This window comes from Eriocheir sinensis, unplaced genomic scaffold (genome assembly GCF_024679095.1).
Source record: "Eriocheir sinensis breed Jianghai 21 unplaced genomic scaffold, ASM2467909v1 Scaffold825, whole genome shotgun sequence".
Lineage (NCBI taxonomy): Eukaryota > Metazoa > Arthropoda > Malacostraca > Decapoda > Varunidae > Eriocheir > Eriocheir sinensis.
The window spans coordinates 157,016-176,379 of NW_026112192.1; the positions used below are offsets into that span (position 1 = coordinate 157,016).

Genomic DNA, 19,364 nt, shown 5'->3' on the forward strand with positions numbered 1-19,364 from the left:
GGAACTTAACGACTCAAGGCTGGAGGCTGCAGAACGCTTAACCTCAGACCTTACTATTATTTCCGATTGGGGCAAGAGGAACCTGGTGTCCTTCAACGCCTCAAAAACACAGTTTCTCCACCTATCCACTCGACACAATCTTCCAAACAACTATCCCCTATTCTTTGACAACACCCAGCTATTACCTTCCTCAACACTAATCATCCTCGATCTATCCTTAACTCAATATCTTAACTGGAAACTTCATATCTCTTCTCGTACTCGAGGCTGGGCGTTCTGTACCGTCTCCGCCAGTTCTTCTCCCCTGCACAGAAGCTGTCCATATACAGGGGCCTTGTCCGCCCTCGTATGGAGTATGCATCTCATGTGGGGGGCTCCACTCACACAGCTCTTCTGGACAGAGTGGAGGCTAAGGCTCTTCGTCTCATCAGCCTCATACTGATAGTCTTCTACCTCTTAAATTCCGCCGCCATGTTGCCTCTCTTTCTATCTACTATCGATATTTCCACGCTGACTGCTCTTCTGAACTTGCTAACTGCATGCCTCCCCCCCTCCCGCGGCCCCGCTGCACTCGACTTTCTACTCATGCTCATCCCTATACTGTCCAAACCCCTTATGCAAGAGTTAACCAGCATTTTCACTCTTTCATCCCTCACGCTGGTAAACTCTGGAACAATCTTCCTTCATATGTATTTCCTCCTGCGAACGACTTGAACTCTTTCAAGAGGAGGGTATCAGGACATCTCTCCTTCCATATTTGATCTTGTTTTCGGCCACCTCTTTTGTTTCTTTGTTAGGAGCAGCGAGTAGCGGGCTTTTTTTTTATTATTGTTTTATTTTTTTGTGCGCCCTTGAGCTGCCTCCTTTGTTGTAAAAAAAATAAAAATATTTACATATAAATGCTTTATATCTCACTATTTCAACTTGAAATATACCTTTGAGAGTAGAGAAAAGCTATTCCTTTGGGATTTACACCCTTTAAAACAGTAAACAGCACCTCGCCGATCCACCGCCAGCTACTCCTTCCCGCTGCCCCGCCGCTACACGATGGAGTTCATCTACGCCGCCTTGCATGATCGTGCCCTGAGGAGAGAAAGGCGATTTCGCGATCGCCTTGACCCTCTCTCCTTAAGTGACACGGAGCTCGTCAGCCACTACCGGTTCCCCCCCGCATTATTTGATTGAGCTCATCCAGGAGGTTGAGCCTGCCCTAAGGAGGAGGACAAGGAGGTCACATGCAATACCGCCACACACACAAGTTTTGGTGACCTTAAGACTGTTAGCCAGCGGTTCCTTTCAGCACGTCATAGGCGACGTATGCGGTAAGTTCATTCTCATTAGTCCTTTTTAATACTCGGGTTATCACTCTGCAGGCCACCCAAACTCCAACCATTTTACTCTTTTCAAAGTGATTCCTTCACTATTACCATTCTAAGCTAACAGGAACCATGTATAGGATGTGGGAAACAGCAGTAGATTTGGTTAAATTTAGTGGTTAGAGTTAACCTAACCAAATAAAAGCTATATCCCTAGTGGTCTGCAGCTCAGCCAAAATGTAATAAATGGCTTCAAATGCTTAATCCCTCCCTGGTTTAAAAATAAAATAAAATACGAAGTTATTATCGCGAGTGAGTGACATGTGGAAGAAAACAATACAAAGTGTGCTGTGTGTGTGCACAAAAGTACTTAATAAAGCATAAAATGCAGCACAGTGAGATGGGTGTACTTCTGAATAAATACCATTCACTGAACAATCTTTACTTAATTATTCATAATTTTCATAATGATTGAATAAATGTACTTAGAATTAAATTATATATATATATATATATATATATATATATATATATATATATATATATATATATATATATATATATATATATATATATATATATATATATATTTTTTTTTTTCCTTTTTTTTTACACTCTAAATCAGTGAGGTGCAGCTGATTTATCTTAATTGAAGAAGAGATTTTATTACAATAAGTTTGCAAATTTTACTTGTAAGGGTAAAGGTGATGAGGAAATCCCCAAAATACAATGCTTCAAACAATAAAAAATTAATGCATTTCAGGACTTGCACAGAGCAGTGTCAGCCGTGTAGTCCAGGACGTGACAGCTGTGTTGAGTGACATAGCTCGACAAGAGATAAAAATGACCTCCACGATGCATGCATTGATGGAATCGGCAACAGCTTTTGCAAGAGTTCGGAGTTTCCTCGTGTTATTGGTGCCATTGATTGTAAGATTCAAAATTACTAGGGACTGACGAATGAGCACATATGATATTGGTCTCAGTAAAAGTACATGAATAGATTTACAATCTGCCTATCGCTAAATAATATTTATTTGCATAATGTTTATCAACAGGTACTCATATTTCCATTAAGGCACCCCATGAAAATGAGGCTGCCTACGTGAACAGGAAGAGGTACCACTCTTTCAACATCCAAGTTGTGTGTGATGCTGCTGGTATGATCATCAGCTATTGTGTCATTTCCAGGTAAGTGTTCCTTATTGATGATATCATTTATTGTTAGGCATGTTGATAGTTAAATCACAAACATCCCTTACCTGCTACAGCATTTCTAAAGTTTGATTTTTAGCAAGAATAATTGCAGATTAGCTATTTAGGCAATGGAACTTGAGCATTTGAAGATGCTAAGACTCCACCAGTGTTGGGCACACCAAACATGCTACAGCTTTTCTCTTGAGTCTGGTATTTTTTTCCAGTATTAACATGTCCATGTTTTGGAATCCTTTTTTTTATTCTCCCCTTTTTAGCAGGGTCAAATCACGACTCCTTCATCTGGCACCATTGCGACCTATATGAACGCTTTCGCAGGGGTGAGTTTGGGGACTACCTGCTCCTTGGTGCGTATCTGGAGGATGTTGATGTTCTTGACAAATGTTGCATTACATATGTTACATAAATACCTTTTCAGTAAATACTTAGTGTGTTACAGTAGCTTTCTTAAGTAGTTATTTCACATCCTGAAAATGATATCACATGACTGTAATCTTTACAGGCGACAGCGGCTATGCATTAGAGCCATTTTTGATGACTCCAGTCCGCAACCCCACAACAGAACCGGAGGAGCGCTACAATAGGGCCCATACACGGACACGTGTCGTTGTGGAGCAAACCTTTGGAATACTAAAGAGCCGGTTCAGGTGACAAACTTCTTTTCCTTATTACCAATACCTATGCATTCACATATGCTGGCCATCCATTAGAACCCAGTGAGAATTAGATTACTAACATGTTACAGCAATAAAGTGATTGGAAAGGCAAATTTAAAAAATAAATATTTGGTGTGAAAGTGAGCAGACGTGGGTTTGAATCCCCACGTTACCAACTTGGATTTTTCAGTCACCGCCAAGTGGCCTAAGACTACCCGTATGCCATAGGCGAAGATGTAAAAAAAAAAAGACAAGACGGGAGTGCTTGGAAGATTTGTATTTCAATTGTCTTTGACTCAGTAATTTTGACAACTAACACTATTTACAGGTGCCTTCACAAATCTGGGGTGCCTTGCAGTATGCTCCCATGAAGTGCCTCAACATCATCACCTCATGTTTACTGCTGCACAACCGCTGTGTCCAGCGGGGTATTCCACTTCCCCAGCGGGTACAAATTTATATTTCGGTAAGGTGGAGAGTTAGCTTTCAGACATTCTTTCATATGCTTCCTGATGGATAAACTTTGTTGAGAACATAGCAACTTTATTTAGTGATAACTTTCAATCATTCAGATTTCTGGCTGCAGCAGTGCAATTGCTATTAATACAGTAGATGTAAAAATGCAACAGTGTATCAGCAGACACATTCAGCAGAGCAAGAGTAATATAGTACTTTGTGAGTACTTTTAAGATCTTATTTCCTCCTTAGCTTGAAGAGGATGAGGAAGAGCAGGATGCTCCTACTGCTGTTCTTGGAGCAGCTGCTGGCCGAGGAGCTGGAAGAGCAGTACGTGAAGCAATAATTGCTAATTTCTTTGGGTGAAATGGTGAGGTGTGTATTTTATCGGTCACTCTTGAGTAAGAGCTCAGTAAGTTTGTCACACATGAGTCCCCTTTTCTGGAATCCATACTGTTTACTTGTTATTAAATTATGCTCTTCTAGAAATCTCGTCTATTGTTTCTTTATCACTTTTTCACATATTTTACATAGTACACTGGTCAATTACACGGGTCTGTAGTTCAGGGGTTCTTCCTTTCTTCCACTTTTGTATATAGGGACCACTTTGGCCCTCCGCCACTCCTTAGGCACTGTACCAGTATTTATCGGTGTGTTGGTGTGTGTGTGTGTGAGAGAGAGAGAGAGAGAGAGAGAGAGAGAGAGAGAGAGAGAGAGAGAGAGAGAGAGAGAGAGAGAGAGAGAGAGAGAGAGAGAGAGAGAGAGATGAATGTATTAAAATATTTGCAAGTATTTTCTCTTTTGAGACCTTACTCAAAGTAAGTTAAACATGTGACAATGTTCTGTATTTTAGACTAATTAAAATGTACATAGTGTACAAGTCTCTGTGATTTTTCCTTGTGTGCTTGTGTTTCGGGCCCTGTGAGCATGTTAATGCAGTTTGTCTTCTGGTCACCCCCTTAAAAGTTGTTCTGCCAGCCCCTTAACCGTCAGGCCTCACAATTGATCCCTGACACGCAAACCAATATTCAAGGATTAAGAATATTTTAAGTTACGTCAAAAATATATTGAGCAATCCTCACATGTATAAAAAATATTGAATGACAAAAACTATTACACTTAAACCAATAATAATAAACTTATTGTAATATTATAAAAAAAATAATTAGAAACTAAGGAACTATAAATGAGATCAAAATACATACTGCAGAATGGGGATATCCAGCAGGAAAGGAATGTCAGTCCCATGAGGTTTAGTTTAACCCGGTAGCAGTGGGGATCATGTTTCTTAATGGTACTTCTAAGCAAGAAAAAAAATTGAGAAAAAAATCATCACTTACACAAACCATTTCATAATATATATTGAAGCATTTGTGATCAGTTTATGTATCATCTATTTTGGGGGGTTTAAATCATGGCACACATTTGGCCCGTCGCTGCTACTGGGTTAATTATACCTTTTTAGGCACACTGTTTATGAATTGCATATGTAAGGCTGTTTTTAGTAAAAAAAATGTTACCTGAATTACACGGTTGGAAACTATGTCATTGAAGATGCAAAATATGTTTTTGATATTTTTTATCTCTTTATGCATCATGATGTTCCACTAGAAAATGGCCAGGAAAGAACCGTCCTACACTGAAGATGATGATACCTGTGGTCCGGCATCTGTAAATGATGTTAGGACTATACGCAAGGCAGGTAACGTCCTGTTCATGAACATTATACAGGCAAGATAGAAAACATGACGTGCTGAATTTAAAAAATATAAAATATAACACAACTTGGCAAAAATTAAAGTTCAGTGTATGATGGTTCTCTCTGAATTTTTTTTATAGTGGCATATCATAATGCACTAAGAAAAAAAATATGGAATGATTCCTGTCGTGCTGGATATCCCCCCTCTGTGGTATGCATTGGCTTGACAAACACCATCAAAGATCTTAAAGTTAATAATGAAAATGATTATATAAAATATTCTTATATAGAAATATTCAAATCTTAATTTATGAAAATAATAACTTAAAAAAAAAAACTACTTTCTTGAACTGATAGTCCCCGTTATGGCCATCAGTGTCTCGCCTATTTCCCTAAGACTTTGGCCAATATCCTGTACATGGTTGCCTAAATTCCCCATTTCAGTAAAACCTCGGGCGATATCCCGTAGATGGTTTCCATTCGTCCGTTGCTCCTCCACCAGGTCCTTCAGCAGACCTCGAATTTCCTTTTGGGTAGTAAGGAACTCAGGAACCAGTTGTAACTCGTGACCTGATGAATATGCAATTCATTAGGATACATCTGCTATTTGACGAGCATGTTCTGATGAATAGTAATGCCATTTAGTATTCCAGCAGAAGCAATGATGATTGAACAGCAATGGCATTCAATATATAAGAAGCTATGCAAGATCACTGGAGTTTACTATCTGCAGATGAGCAAGGCTTGGTGAACAACTAAGTAGGCAGTTATTTGACAGCTAGGTAAATAACTACAGTATTTGCTTGATGTTTGAATTACACTTCAACTTATGTTTGAAAGTAATGACTTTCTATTTCTATTGAAAAAAAAAAGGTATATAAAGAATGAGTAGGTACCTGCTGCTGTGGGAGTTGCTGGTCTACTACCACTTCTACTGGCAGGAAGGGAAGTTGACCTTTGGGGTTTAAGGGCACTGGGTCGTCGGACACAGGATGAGGCCGATGATGGGGGCACTTCTCCTGTTGGTTCACTATTGAAAGAAATCAAGGAAAATGTCATTGTTTCACAACACTTGGATTATAAGACTTTTTCTAAAGGACATATATTAGAAAAAGTGAAAATAAATGCATCTGCTGATTAAAAGGCACATATAATGTATATAATTACACAAATATGAACTGGTAAGGAGTAATATGAAAGTTCTCAACCAAGTGACCTTGTGAGGCCACTCTCTTGAGGTGAACCCAGAGGTGTTCTAACCTCCTCTGACACCTCGATTATTGTCGTACTCATCGAGGGAAACAGGTCATCATCAACAACATTTGTAGATGAGGAAGGTCCAGCAAAGGCACCTGAAAATAATAATAATAATAATAATAATAATAATAATAATAATAATAATAATAATAATAATAATAATAATAATGAGAACTATGCCATAGCGCCTGGGAAAAAAAAAATGATCAGCTCAAACAGAGTCCTTTTATGGAAAAGGCATGGAGACAGTAAGCAGTAAGTAGAATAATGATGAAAAGTGAGGACGAAATCACTGCCTATCCAATGCATTATCATGTGAGTGTTGACTTTTGCTTTAAACTTATTAATCTCAACATTTATATATAATTAGGGAAATAGGAATGGGAAAATTGCTTATTTGTCCAAAAAATATGAATCAGCTTCCTGCTAACACACACACACACACACACACACACACACACACAGACACATAACAGGACAACATGTGGGTAGTCTTAGGCCACTTGGCGGTGATTGATTATAAATATATATATATATATATATATATATATATATATATATATATATATATATATATATATATATATATATATATATATATATATATATATATATATAATTTATTTTTTTTCAGAAGATTTACCATATATATTTTTTTTTTCAGAAGATTTACCAAAATATAAGGGTAAAGTTCTACTTTCCTACACTTCTCATCGGTTAGATCTCATTATTCTACGTATTTTGAACCCTATTTATGTGCGCCGTAAAATGCTAGAAAAGCCGCTAACAATTTCTGAAAAGTTGTGAGTTTTTTGCGGCCGCCTAGGAGAACAATGGAGGGGAGCAGATTTAAGCAACTACAACCGAACTTTACGACCTGACAGCTAACAGGGGGGAGGGGGGGGCTCGCTCCCCTCGACCCGACCCCCATATATGTGACTTATTTCTGTGAGGAGGCATTTCTCCCAACACCGGCTGGACCCCCGCCGCATATGGGTGCACTTCGTCGTGCTTTACATGAAGCTTTTGTCAATATTATCCAACTTTTCAAAAATCGATATCTGCGAAGTCCCACGTTAAAAGAGAGTCTGTTACTCTCGTCTGGACTCCGGACGCTGACGCCGCTTTCCTCGCTGCTAAGAAGGCCCTCAGCGACACAGTCATGCTGTCGTTCCCAGCCCATGACGCGGAGATCACCATAGCAGCAGACGCCTCCGACACTGGGACAGGTGCTGTCCTACAACAGTTCGTCGACAACGCCTGGAAGCCGATTGCCTTTTTCTCCTGTAAGCTCACCAAGTCTGAAGCCAAGTACAGCGCTTACGACCGGGAACTTCTCGCCATCTTCAAGGCTGTCAAGCGTTTCCGCTACTTCATTGGAGGCCGTCGTTTCCACGTGTTCACCGACCACAAGCCCCTCAACACTACCTTCCTGAGGAACAAAGACTCCAACACCACGTCAACTTCGCCACATGGACTACATCTCGCAGTTCACCATCGACATCTAGTACATCAAAGGTGCAGACAACGCTCCAACTGACGCCTTCTCCCGCAACATTACCGCTGTGATGTCCTCTTCACTTGATTACGCCGCCATAGCCGCCGATCAGTCCGGTGACGCAGAGCTGGAGAAGCTTCTAGACAACCCGGCGCTTCAAATGAAGAAAATCACACTCCCAGGCACCAATGTCACTCTCTACGCTGACGTCTCCACGGCCAACGTCCGTCCTTACCTGCAACAGCGACACCGCTACCAGGCCTTCCGTCAGATCCACGACCTCTCTCCCCCTGCCATCTGGATCTGGCATCCTAGCCTCGCAGCGCCTGATGAGGTCCGGCTTCACTTGGGAGGGATTTAACAAAGATGTCAGACTGTGGACTAAAACCTGCACCGACTGCCAAGCCTCCAAGGTGACGTGACACACTCACTCTCCACCCGGCACCTTCACGCCCGTCACGGAGAGGTTCGACCACGTCCACATACACCTTGTCGGTCCCCTGCCACCCTCCGCAGGCCACCGCTACATCATCACTTGCGTGGATCAGTTCACACGCTGGCCCGAGGCCGCCCCCATCGATGACATCACTACGGACGCCGTCGCCCACACCTTCATCGCTACTTGGGTCTCCAGGTTCGGCGTCCCTCTCAGCCTCACCTCGGATCGCGGCAACTAGTTCGACGTCCCTCTCAGCCTCACCTCGGATCGCGGCAACTAGTTCGACGTCCCTCTCAGCCTCACCTCGGACCGCGACAACTGGTTCCTGGCTCTAACCTTTGTCCTCCTCGGCATCAGGTCCTCCCTGAAGGAAGACTTGCACCACTCCTCGGCTGAACTAGTTTACGACACCTGCGGCATCCAGGACTTCGCCCCCCGCCTCAAAGGTGCCATGAGGAGCCTTCAGCCTGTGGAGCCTCGCTCTTCCCCGAAGAAGACCTTCGTCAGCCAGGACCTCGCCACTTGCACCCACGTCTTCCTGCGCGTGGATGCCGTCCGGCGGCCCCTGTACCAGCCCTACCAAGGACCCTACCGCGTCCTGAGACGGACCAGAAAGATTGTCACGATCGAAAATCATGGTTCTCAGGACGCGGCATACTTGTTGGCCTCGGACCTGTCGCCCCAGCTCTCCGTCGCCAAAACAACACCGCCCGTGCCACAACACCCCCGTACCAGGAATATATTGTTCGTTCTTTGAAGTCATTGGGAGGGGAGTACTGTAGCAGCCATAGTCACCCCTGCAAATGGACACACGCTCTCCCGGTGACTCTTCAGAGAACGTGGCCCGGGAGCGCAAATTTAGTGTTTTCATTATTCCTGGTGTTCCTGTCGCTGTCTCTTCTCTTTGATGTCCGTGTTGCGTCTTAATTGTTTATGTATTACTACGTGTTTATCGTCCACTGTCTGTCCTCGTCTTGCTACAGTTCTCTTCTACATATTGTTCTACATTTACACCAACACTTCCATGTCATTCAAACTACACAACCTCCACATAAACACAAATACACTCAAACACGTCTTCTGTGTGTCTCGTCAATCCCTATGACCTGTGATTTTTTGTGAATAAAATAACCCTGACGGATATTACCTTCCTCTATCCGTGAACCAATTAGCGCTTAGAAAACTCACTAAATCACCTACAACCCCTGGGGCTGTTGGGTGCGGTCTGGCCCCAATATCCAGCCTTCCCTTCTTGGGCTCTGTGGTGGGTGGGGGTGTGGTCAAATGAAAGACAAAAATAATGTATCGGTAAAAACAGTTTGCCCCGGCCTGCCTCACTCTGACGTCCGCCTGTCTCCGGAAATTCCCACAAGGTCCTCTCTGATCGCCACCTTGGAGCCTGTCACGGTTCCTGACGGTGCTTGTGGGAAGTCCCTGCCACCTAGAGCAACGATCGGCAACCTGCGGCTCCGGAGCCGCATGCAGCTCTTTCAAGAGACCCGTGGGGCCCCTGCCATCTAATTAAAAATGTCCAAATTATCTGGGAATCACTTCACATTTAAATGAAATTAACAGGAAACTACAAGGAAGGGGGGAAAGACTGCATTGTTGCTTTTGGAAGAAGTGCTTTCATTTGAGCGAAATTTATCAATGTTAGTCAGATGGTTTGTGAGCGAAGTAGAAGTGGGGTTGTCGATTTTGTATCCCCATATAGAATGGGAATTGAATGTGAAAAGGAATGCAAAATAATTTTGAATGGTGAAGAAATGGAGAAGGTCAACGAGTTTAAGTACCTTGGATCAGTTATGTGTAAGCATGGTGGTATGGAGGGAGAGATAAGAGAAAGGGCATTGCAAGGAAGAAGGGTAATAGGGTCTTTGGGACGAATCACGAATGGCAGAAGTGTGAGCATGGAGGTAAAGAGGGATTTGAGAAATACAATAATAGTACCAACCCTCACATATGCAAGTGAAACGTGGGCCTGGAATGAAAGTCAGAGGTCTAGAGTGCAGGCAGTGGAAATGAGTTATTTGAGGAGTGCTTGTGGTGTGAGTAGAATGGATGGAATGAGATACGAAAGTGTGTGTGAGCGTTTTGGAATGTGTCACAGGGGTGAAGGGAAGAAGTGTGGAGTGGTGGAACAAATGAAATGACAGACTTTAAAGTGGTTTGGCCACATGGAGCGAATGGAGTAGAGTAAGATGAACAGAAGGGTGTATGTGAGTGAGATAGAAGGAGGGAATGCTAGAGGACGACCTCCAGTGAAATGGAGAGATAGGATGCAAGAGTATGTGAGAGAGAGGGGTGAAAAATCAGTGGGGAACTTTGAGCAGGCAAGGATAGGGTCTGGATAGAGAAAGTTGGAAGCTCTTCTGCCATGGCCATCCTTTTGTGGGAGCTCCCAGGAGCAGGCGTCGATGAAAGATGATGATGGTGTTTCCATTTATACTCAGTGCAATGAAAAGAGAACTTAATGACAGGAAATGTAGTAAAAATAATCAGTAGCTAAAACATTGGGAACTATGACAACACTGTTCAGTTGTGTGGGCAGGCAGACAGACAGACAAACAGACAGTTTACTGTCAACCATCACTGGTCGGCCACTCACGCGAGGAGGGAAAGTGTGCTGCTTTTTTTTGTAATTTTGTTAAGTTGTTACGCTCATTTCAATGCTGTATACATACAGCAACGTGGAATATGCAAACATGGTGTTCATTATACGAGCTGTGTTACGGGTAACGGGAGTGCCATGGCTGCTTTATAATACTCAAGAGAATACCTAAACAGTAAGTCCTTCCTTCACACACACACACACAAAACATTCCTCACAGGACACCCTGTATATGAATATAAATAGAACCACAAGTCCACAACCATCCTGCAGTCAAATTTGCCCCTATTTTTGTACTTAATTTCATTCCAGGATTTCCTGGGATGGATGTGCAAAAAAATCCAAGGATTATTAAATCTTGAAAATTGTCCGGGATTCCGGGAAACAATTCCTAGTATCAAGTATGTCAAAAAGTTTAAACTATATCACCCTCACTGGTTTGCTTGTTTGTTTCCCTTAGTTTCATTCAAGCTCAGAAACTTCACACAAGAAATTTCTGAGTCAGAAAAAAAATAATATAGTTCTGTAAGTGACTCCTTACTGTGAGGTGTCAGGTGATGGCTGCACAGGTCCCTGAATGCTGGAGGGCTGCAGTCTATCTCTGTGGTCCAATAAGTGTCTGAAAGATGGTTCATGAAAAATTCTAATTTATAGATAAAGCCTACCTTCCTCTTCTACCCTGAACCCTCCTGACAAGAGAGTAAGATATGAATGATTTTCAATTACATATTGATGGGCTGGGAAAAAAATACCTATGAGTGATTACTGTAATTACACCTCAGTACAAGCTATATGCAGGTTAGTGAAACACAACACTATGATAATTACCTGCTATCATTACATGTTCAAGATTTTTCTACACTTGTTACACAAATGCTTAACATTACATGCAAACACAGCCATAAATTGCAACAAGTTGACAGCTCAAACCATATGCAATGAAAATTACTTATTTATCAAAGTAAAGCATAATAAGCACATGAAGTATGAACATATAGTTATATATAAGAAAGGAACACCACATCACAACCGCACAACTGGTAATAGCTGTACACACCTGTCACAGTGCAACTGGCTCTGGAGGAATGGCCTCAGGTTGTTGTATGGAGTACGGCTCTTGAGCTTCTTCCCATTGCTCACAGCCTCAAGTGCCACACGGTTTGAGGAGTCGATGTCAAGGACTCTGTTGAGTGTCAGTAGGTTACAGAAACCTAAATGACAAAAATGGAGCACACACAAAAATACAATTCCTTTAACATCAGTACTCACTTGTATGGACCAGTCCACTTCTGCTCCATTATCCCACCCTTCCGAGTCTCATTGCGAAGGTTTCTTTTAAGAACCTTCATCCCTACAGAGAAGCTGAAGGTCTTCACTCCTCTTGCTTTCCTGTTCCTGTACTCAGCCTTCTGCTTTTCTTGGGCTGCTTCAACTCTCTGTTCCCGCTGCATAATAAAAGTAAAAGCATAAGCATTGATAGCACTATGATGAATGGATTAATTGTACTGAAATATACATTTCCTTGTGCAAAAGATGCTTGTAATGTATGGTACAATATGGATGAAAGAATGATCCTATGTAGCAGGACTTGAATTGGAATAAACGTCGAGTGTTTAATCTGGCCATATATCTGCAGTCATTACATTGAAATAGTTTGGAGACCGAATAAAGTCGGGCTAAAGCAGAGAGTCAATCTGGCAATGAATGTACTATGCTGAAACATAAATTATAGCATCAATGTAAAAGTTATGGTATTTTTCTTCGGTACTACTGCCAGACTTAAGAACATTAGCATCAGGAAATATAACACATGACGTCCTTAGCCAGACCTTGGAGTGCAGTTCTTCACGCCTCTGGTCCTGCTCTTTGACACACTCCGTAATATCCTCGGAAGAGGGCAGTTCAACAAGTTCTTCAAAGAACTGTAACAAAAAGAAACTGCAAAAGAAGATTACTTGAGAGGTACTAGACATATTCTTCAATTCTTGTGAGATATACACTTTTCTTCCAGAATTTGCACATTACATATGAATCTACTTTCTACTTACTTCTGGTGTGGTACTCCTTCCCTCTGGTTGTGCAGAAGCCTCAGGAGCAAATGTAATTTCTTCCTAAAAATATTTTTTTCAATTGAACTGAAATTACGGTCATTAGGCACAAGAACAACTCTTCATATTTTTTTTGGTTTGTGATTGAAAGCTTCATATTTTAATGGAACCAATAGGAGTTGATTTCTTATATTAATTCAAACACTGGTGGTTACCTGGTGAAGTGGCCGGTGCTCACGAGCAAACATCAACCGGAAAGGTGTGAACCCGGTGGTCCGCTGCTTTTGGGTACGGATGCTATAGGCGACTTCATCCAGGAAGTTTGGCCAGTCGGTCTTGGTCGCGTTGCAGAGCTTGGAAAGCCTGGTCTCCAGAGTCTGGTTAATTCTCTCTGCCAGTCCATTAGTCTGCGGATGGTAGGCAGACGTGATACTCCTCCGGATCCCGTAGAACTTGCAGAGTTCGTCGTTGATCTGTGGGGAATGAAGAGGTCAAAGTAGCAGCAGTAATACAACAGGTGTTATAATAGTATCATTTGTTTGCAGTGTTAATAATACCTGAGGTTTGTTCAGCATCTTAGAGCTAACGAAGCATTAGATGATGTAAATGTCCTCCTCTGACAACTGTATTGGTAATAATGCACCTCTCAGGCATACCTGAATATAACATTACATCCTGATGACCATTCCATGAATTACAACAGAAATAACAGTAACATAAAGACTTACCGAGGAACAAAACTCACGTCCGTGATCAGTCAGGATCCTTGCAGGCTTGCCCCACCTAAGGAAAGCAGATGTCATTACACATGAAAAAAAATCTGCATCTTTTGTATCACATTCTTATATTATGCCTAAACATAATCAATTGATGGTTATGATAAAATTTCATAATTAGTTCAAACAATATGGCAAGGCAAAGAACTTTTATACAAGAACTAAAGTGAGCTTTTAATTGAAATACAATTGATGAAATAAAACAGTTGTGAGAAGCAACAAACAGAGAGAAATATATGGAGTGGTACGGCTGCACGGACTTTTACATGCATTGATGACAAAACATGCTGCAACCTCAAAACAACTGTGGTAATACATGATTAAATAAATAATGATTACCAGTAGCAAACTCATCAGCTTGGACTCATTCCGTTTCACTAATTTTCAAAATAGGGAAAATTTCGTGGATGGATTGTATGACAGAATTTTCTTTTAAATGATTCTACCAATGATGAATATGTTTTGTTTATTACATCAGATTGTTGAATGTTTGCATATTTTTTGAAGGCAAAAAATCAGTCACGGTGATGATGAGGTAAACTTCAAAGGAAAACAATGCAAACTAAATTAATCTTGACATCAGGATACCTTTTTTAAGATGGATTGTTTAGCATCCAAACTGACTATTTGAAATTACATTCATAAGTAGTGATGACATGGCAGTAAATATTTCATCCAAGTGCGGAAACTAATGATAAAAATTTACCTGTGGATAAAGGAGCGTATGCACCTGGACACCCCATAAGCTGTCTGATCTCTAAGTGGGAAGAAGTCGACAAACTTTGTGTAGAAGTCGACAAACGTGCAAATGTACCTGTAGCCTTCATCACTAACAGCCATTGGACCTGGATAGTTTAATAAAGCAGGAAGCAAAAAATACATCATGCAAAGCCATCAAAACCCAACATAACCAATTACATCAGCCTGTGCAGACACTAGGTAAAGCTAGATAAATCACCCATGCTAGATCAAATTATACAGGCAAAGAGAAAGTGCATTATAACCCAGAAAAGAGAGAGAGAGAGAGAGAGAGAGAGAGAGAGAGAGAGAGAGAGAGAGAGAGAGAGAGAGAGAGAGAGAGAGAGAGAGAATTATTGTGTTCCATGAACAACAATGAGAGCTAACTACCATGCATTATAAAGCATTGTTCTTTTCATATTTACAATTATCATAAAGTAAACCCAAAAGAGTAAGTTGGCTGGCATTTGAGGTAGCTCACATATGTACAAAGTTTTAAGCAAGGCATTTGACAGTTAAAAAAAGGCAGATGGTTCCTGAGAGATTGATTAAATTGGTGAGACTTTGTAAGAAAACTAAAAGAGGTTTCATACAATGTGAAGGCTCCACTTGGAATGTTATAGGAGTTTAGCATCAGGCGGAGAAGAACAGCCTATATATAGAGATATATATGAGAGTTGCAACCAAAACCAGGCATTCCAAAAGCACAACCCAGAAAAGGCCCACAAGACATCAAAATGGTATCTGACCTGTCTCGTGACCTACAACAGTAACTATACTTGGACAAAAGCATGTATATAGATATGCATGCATATATGTGTGTGCAAGGGAGTTCTACAATTATGCAAGGGATAAGTTTTTGAAAGGATCATGTAAATTTAAGCTTGAACAGAGATAGTGCGATTTCAGCTTCAAAATCTAACTTTGAATCACTCATTTGTTGTATCCTTGTGTATGAGAAATATGAGCCTAATAAGAACATAAGAACGTTGGAATCTGCAGGAGGCCGGTAGGCCTATACAAGGCAGTTCCTTTTAGCCTAAGCTCCCGTGTATCTAACCCCACCTAGTATCGCTGTCCATGAATATATCTAATCTATTTTTGAATGTGACAATTGTATTGGCACTCACCACATGACTGCTAAGCCTATTCCACTCATCCACAACCCTGTTAGTAAACGAATTTTTGCCTATGTCCCTGTTAAATCTGAATTTATCAAGTTTAAACCCATTACTTCGTGTCCTACCCAGTTCTCTTACCAACAAAACCTTATGAATGTTAAAAGAACTAACAGTTTTCCTTTGTGCTATTATAAATTTGCGAGAAGACAAATTCGAAGAGTTAGGAATTCTGTGTCTGTGTGTGTGTTGGAATATATGTACATTTGATTTCTTAACTTTTTTGCTTACCTAATACTTGTACCTTGTTGCTTACCTAATACTTGTACCATTTTTAAAAGAAACCCCAAGCCAAACCACCCGGTAACACTTTACACATATCTGATCCTCACCGACCAAGTCGACTCCTATAAGTTCCAACGGCTCCTTCACCTTTATGGGACGCATCTCTGGGGCCTTTGTCTTCATTGGCGTGTAGTGCTGGCACTTACTACATGTTTCAATCTAGAAAACAAATGTGAAAACTGTGAGAAAATTGCTTGAGGATTCAGCAAAACAATTCTGGAGAGTATTGAATTAGCTAACAATCATTTTAATTGTATCAACTTTCTGTAAAGATGCACTACTTGTGATCAGGTATTTCATGCAATACATAAACAATATTTACATACATAATGTTTCATGTCCTGGGTCATGTTTCGCCAATAGTAAACTGAGGAGACATTCTGACAAGTGGTAACCCAGCCGCTATGCCCTGCAGTGGGACTGCTGTGATCACAGCAGCAACCTCCTCAAAAGACCTCACCACGAGCTGCCGAGGCTTCCCATCATGGTCCACTCTGTACAACTTCTGATATGTTTATAAATGCATAATAATCCCAGTATGAGAAATGCAAGAGAAGCTTCCATACAAGGCCACTCCACGACAATGACAACAGATTTTAAACCACAGCTGCAACTTGCTTTGACACTCATCTTTGCTTCCATGAACCCTGCACCTGTGCTAGAGAGAGCCTGTCACTCAAAGTTGTATTAAATTTAACTCCTTCAGGTGGTTGGGACACAACCTCTGACAATGAGCTGGTCCTTAGCACTAATAAGCAGTGGGTAGGGACACTGGCAATAAAGCAGCAACCCATCTCTTTCCTACCTTACTACAGAATGGATATCAAAATGTTAGAATCGGTGCAGAGGAGGATGACTAAGATGATTCAGGGGTTGAGAAACTCTCCATACGAGGAAAGACTCAAACATTTAAACTTGCATTCTCTGGAAAGGCGAAGGGTGCGTGGAGACATGATCGAGGTTTATAAATGGATGAAGGGCTTTAATAAGGGGGATATTCATAAGGTTTTTTTGGTAAGAGAAACGGGCAGGACACGAAGTAATGGGTTGAAACTGGATAAGTACAGATTCAACAGGGATATAGGCAAAAATTGGTTTACTAACAGAGTGGTGGATGAGTGGAATAGGCTTAGCAGTCATGTGGTGAGTGCCAATACAATTGTCACATTCAAAAATATATTAGATAAATTAATGGACAGCGATACTAGGTGGGGTTAGATACACGGGAGCTTAGGCTCAAAGGAACTGCCTTGTATAGGCCTACCGGCCTCTTGCAGACTCCTACGTCCTTATGTACATAAGGATGAAAAGTGGGATATCTTTATTTCTAATCAGTATACCATAGCATATCTTATACTACAGCCATGGCCATGAAATCAATCCCTTCTCCCTTTCCTCTACTAATCACATTATCAAAATAAATCATCATTAAGCTCATGAGAGAAAATCATGAACACAAACTGCCGCAAAAGTGTACATTCTTCAACACATAACCACTTTAATTAATTTCAAATCTTGGCCTCTGTTTATTGCAGATAGCATCAAACAGACTTTCAAACAGATAATCAAAAACAATCACTTACCCTGCTCATCCCACTGGAAGGGGCGTGCCCATCGCAATACTTTCCGCTGCTCAACACCCTTAAGTCCAGAGGCATGCCTTCTGGTCCTCAAGTAGATGATGAGTCACTCATACATGATGTTGTCCTCAGCAAACCTCTGTCTGCAGGCCAACTCATACTCCTCAGTAGTACAGTTGGACCTGATGATGAATTTTAATTATCAGTATTATGCTTCACTGCAACCAGTCAAGTAAAGTTGCATGTCAACTTGACAGACACTGAGAAAATAATTACATGTGGTAGGGTATGTCTTTTCTGAAACTATACATGTTAATAAAAACACTTTCAGATATATAATATATACATACATATATACAATAATATAATACAATAAATATAACATATACAATATGTAGAAGCACAGGCAGTAGAAAACCAAACGATGAACAGATGCTGAAACTAGTAAAGCTTGCCAGTGAACTAAATAATAATTATATCCTTGTAACAGCTGGTTTAATTTTCCAGGTAGCTATAAATTGGCTGGATATGATACTGTTAGAGGCAGTGATATGAGTACTCCATTTAAATTTCTGGAATGTCTTGGAGGCTGTTTCCTTATTCAATATGTACATATCCCTTAAATATTTAGAAGGAAGTCAGAGCTCCACCCTTGATTTGATAATCACTTCAGAGGAAAATGTGAGCAATTTAAAAAGTGAAAAGTCTATTGGGTAAAAGTGACCATGTTGTATTAAATTGCGACTATATTTGCTACAGTGATGAGAAAAGGGACTCAACCGATGAGCCCATTGGTTTTCCAAACTATATTTCCGTTTGGATTTCTGCAGCAGAGTCTCACTTAAAGCTGTTAGATAGTGTTCAACCAGATTAAATTTCTTCTTCTGAATCTTGAGATTAATCTTCAGCATCGTCGCCTGGTGGGATAATTATCCCATTTTTTCAAAATTATGTTTAATATCGACCAACCATTACATCGTCGCTTGCCTGCCCGATGTAATACATTACAATTTTCCTGGTGTTTCATCCCAGCGACCGTCAAATTGTGGGATACACTTACTAATGTGATTATTAATTCTAGTAATTGTGAAACATTTAAAGAACATGTGAATGGGTTTCTTCTCTCTTAGCTCGCTACCTACTAGATTTTTCTCCATCTTCGTTTTCTTTGCTTTCTCCTTCATTCTGTATTTTCCGATATCGGTGAAGTGTCGCCCGCTGGGCCTTTTGGCTTATAGCATTTGTGCTTTCCGGCAGGTCACCTTCATTGATTCATATAATAATAATAATAATAATAATAATAATAATAATAATAATAATAATAATAATAATATTTTTCAAAAAGGGAGATTGTGAAAAAAATACAAATTTGATAAATGAAACAGACTGGAGACAGGAGCTTGATGGAGGGTTATTGGATGAAATGTAAGAGAAATATAAAAGTAAAATGCATAAATTCTATGAAAAATGTATAGCAGTGGCAAAAGCAGGACAAGACAGAAATAAAAAGCCACCATGAATGAATGCGAGAGCCACTAGAGCCAAGACAAAGAAGTATTTTGCATGGAAAGTAATATTAGTAATATTAGTACACCAAACTTTCCCTGATCCA

At 40.7% G+C, this 19,364-nt stretch overlaps 2 long non-coding RNA genes across 2 annotated transcripts; one reads left to right on the forward strand and one right to left on the reverse strand.

The window, feature by feature from the left end:
* Positions 1-875: 875 nt before the first annotated feature.
* LOC126994586 (uncharacterized) lies at positions 876-4,512 on the forward strand. The gene is made up of 6 exons (XR_007749311.1): positions 876-1,322; positions 2,375-2,507; positions 2,789-2,878; positions 3,034-3,178; positions 3,516-3,653; positions 3,896-4,512. It is a non-coding gene; the product is annotated as an uncharacterized LOC126994586 (long non-coding RNA).
* Positions 4,513-4,726: 214 nt separating this feature from the next.
* On the reverse strand, positions 4,727-17,784 carry LOC126994584 (uncharacterized). The gene is made up of 11 exons (XR_007749309.1): positions 16,499-17,784; positions 16,220-16,331; positions 13,924-13,978; positions 13,411-13,668; positions 12,977-13,258; positions 12,417-12,592; positions 12,205-12,330; positions 11,689-11,766; positions 6,603-6,694; positions 6,239-6,372; positions 4,727-5,912 (listed from the first exon to the last, which is right to left on the reverse strand). It is a non-coding gene; the product is annotated as an uncharacterized LOC126994584 (long non-coding RNA).
* Between the last annotated feature and the right edge of the window lie 1,580 nt (positions 17,785-19,364).